Here is a 3,234-nt window from a genome sequence, read left to right as displayed (position 1 = left end):
CTCAGCTCACACAGCATCGCTCCTGCTTTGGATGTGCCAAAGGGGAGAAAAATAGTACCAGCACCACGAATCGCTGCTTATTAAAAATAATTAGTGGAGATAGCTCAGAAACCACTTTAAAACTCCTCCTTTTCTCTAATTATCCCCTTAAAGACACAGCAAGAACAATTCATGAAAGACTGCTCAGGAGATTTTTTTTTAAACAATCTTTTTATTCTACCCAACAAAAGCTTAAGCAAGAAATTGCACTAGGACCAAACAAAATCGTAATTAAAATGACTTTTTGTTGTTGTTGTTCTCCTGTTTAAGTATTACTCTTTTACAGTTATTAAGCTTTGAGTTGTGTGTATGTGTGTGTGTGTGTGTGTGTGTGTGTGTGTGTGTGTTTTAGCTGTAAAATGTTTTTAATTCCCTCAAAGGGGAAAAATAGTTCTTCAGGAGATGTGGATAGACCCGCAGCCACAAGAAGATTCTAATGGCGTTTGTGTGCTTCTCTGAGGGCCCAGCAAAAATTTTACTCCAGTGAGCTTGGTACCATGTTGGGGTTGTTGTTGTTGTTGTTGATGTTGTTGTTGTTGTTGATTTAATTATCTAAACGTAGACTTTCCAAGCGTCTTACCATCAAGGTCAATAAAATCCACTTCACCTAGCTGTTCTCCTGACTAACCATTGGAAACTACTCAAGTCATTTAACCTAATTTTATTTTGCTTGCCCTTGAAATGAAAATAATAAGCCTGGTGCTGGAACCAGGAAGGCGCTGAGCTTAAATTGAAGCAAGTTCTGAGGACGCCGGTAGTGCCATGGTTAGAAGAGGGGGTTCCAGGTTCCCACATCGGGAGGTGCGAACCTGAAGGTTGAGCCAGAAATGGGACGCCGGTCTTCAGACACTGTAGAGGAAAGCAGAGCAAGAGAAAAAACAAACACCGGAGGCGCTCCTCTTCAAGCAGCTCTTCAGACAGCAGGACATACAGCCACAAGAAGGGCAGGAGGAGGCCGAGGTCCGACTCAAGATCCTGGTCTAGAGACCGCCAGCCTCGCTCACATTCTTTTGAGAGAAGACGCAGGCACAGATCAAGCAGCAGCTCTTCTTATGGCTCCAGAAGGAAAAGAAGTCGCAGTCGTTCCAGGGGCCGAGGGAAACCCTATAGAGTTCAAAGGTCTCGGTCAAAAAGCAGAACAAGAAGGTCCAGGTCAAGGCCTCGTCCACGCTCACATTGTAGAAGCAGTGAAAGAGCCAGTCACAGAAGAAATCGTAGTAGGTCCAGGGACAGAGACAGACATAAAGTCCGGGACAAAGAGAAAAGAGAAAAGGAGAAGGATAAAGGCGAAGACAAAGAAGTGCACAGCATCAAACGCAGGGATTCTGGAAACATCAAAGCTGGATTAGAACATCTGCCTCCAGCTGAGCAGGCCACAGCCAGACTACAATTGGTCCTTGAAGCTGCTGCAAAAGCTGATGAAGCATTAATAGTCAAAGAAAGGAGTGAGGAAGAAGCAAAGAGAAGAAAAGAAGAAGACCAAGCCACCCTGGTAGAACAAGTAAAAAAGAGTAAAGGAAATTGAAGCAATTGAAAGTGATGCACTTGTTCAGCAGACATTCAGATCAAGTAAAGACATCAAAAAGGCAGTAGAACCAAGTGAAGTGAAGCATGTGACTGCAGCACCAGAACCAGCCAGCATCAGTAGCTGCTGACCCACCCAGCACCGGAAAGGAAATGGATCCTGACAGCATCCCCATGGCTATCAAGTACCAAGATGACAATTCTCTAGCTCAGTCAAATTTATTTATTGAAAAGGCCAAGGCTGAAGAAAAGTGGTTCAAGAGATTAATCGCTCTCCGACAAGAAAGACTGATGGCAGTCCCGTGGCCTAAGCACAGACTTACGGTTGGATGACAGTAACCTCAAAAACTTAGGTCTTAAAAGACCAATATTAACTTTCACTCTTAAAAATAATTTAGCCAATTACATAAAAAAGAAATCTCATTTCTTCCCTTATGGTCAACTAAATATGCTGTAGTTTGAATCTAACATTGTGAACAGTGAATCTGTTATAAAAGCTCTGAGTGCATGAAAACATATTTCACTGTTAATAAAGTGGATAATAAAAAATAAAATAATAATAATTGTAAACTTAAAGAAAGTTTCAGACTGAGTGGTTGTGGTACATGCCTTTAATTCCAGCACCCAGAGGCAGGTGGAGCTCTGTGAGTTTGAGGCCAACCTGGTCTACAGAGTTTGTTTCAGGACAGCCAGGGTAAGGAGGAAGAGGAGGAGGAAGAGGAGGAGGAAGAAGAGGAATAGAAGAGGGAAGAAGAAGAGGAGGAGGATGAAAGGGAAGAAGGGAGGGAGGACGGGGGGGAGAGAGAAGAAGAGAGGTAGGAATTAAGGAAGGAAGGAAGGAAGGAAGGAAGGAAGGAAGGAAGGAAGGAAGGAAGGAAGGAAGGAAGTGACAGAGGGAGGGAGGGAGGAAGGGAAGGAGAGAGGGAGGGAGGGAGGGAAGGAGGGAGGGAGCTAAAGTTGCTGAATCTGTCCTCCTGAGGAATGTGCTGAAAGGCTGAGTTTTCTAGAACCTTGCCACATGGCCATGCTATCCTTAGCACATGCCTCTCTTGTCCCATGGAAAAACAAGCCATGCTTCTCACTTTTAAGAGACTTCTACAGATCTCTTCTTCCTCCACCCCATATTCCAAACCTCTGTGTCAAGCGAATCACTCCCTGCTCTACATTTAAGATCTCCTAACAGCTTCTCACCAAGTCATAATATATATTCAACTGCTATCTACTGCTGTCTTTCCCAACTAGGTTGCTGGTTCCTTGGGGCATTAAGAATGTCTTATTTGGAAGCCTGTGAAGGTAGTTAAATGGATAGAAGCACCTGTCACAAAAGACCTGAGTTAAAAATCCCCCAGAAAAAAATATAAAAGTCACACACATAGCACAAATGTCCTGGGGCTTCTATTGCTGCAATGAAACACCATGACCAAAAAGCAGGTTGGGGAGAAAAGGGTTTATTTGGCTTAGGCTTCTGTAGCACTGTTCATTAACGGAAGCCAGGACAGAAACTCAAACAGAACAGGAACCTGGAGGCAGGAGCTGATGCAGAGGCCATGGAGGAGTGCTGCTTACTGGCTTGCTTCTCATAGCTTGCTCAGACTGCTTGCTTATAGACCCAGGACCACCAGCTCAGGGATGGCACCACCCACAATGGGCTGGGCCTTCCACCGTATATCA

The 3,234-nt window shown here is 44.3% G+C and overlaps 1 pseudogene; it reads left to right on the top strand.

Annotated features, from left to right (window-relative positions):
* The first annotated feature begins 860 nt into the window (after positions 1-860).
* On the top strand, positions 861-1,896 carry LOC110302733 (serine/Arginine-related protein 53 pseudogene; annotated as a pseudogene).
* The last annotated feature ends 1,338 nt before the right edge of the window (positions 1,897-3,234 follow it).

The sequence above is a fragment of the Mus caroli genome, unplaced genomic scaffold (genome assembly GCF_978045245.1).
Source record: "Mus caroli unplaced genomic scaffold, Mus_caroli_1 scaffold_9, whole genome shotgun sequence".
Lineage (NCBI taxonomy): Eukaryota > Metazoa > Chordata > Mammalia > Rodentia > Muridae > Mus > Mus caroli.
This window is presented reverse-complemented; position numbering and strand designations above follow the sequence as displayed.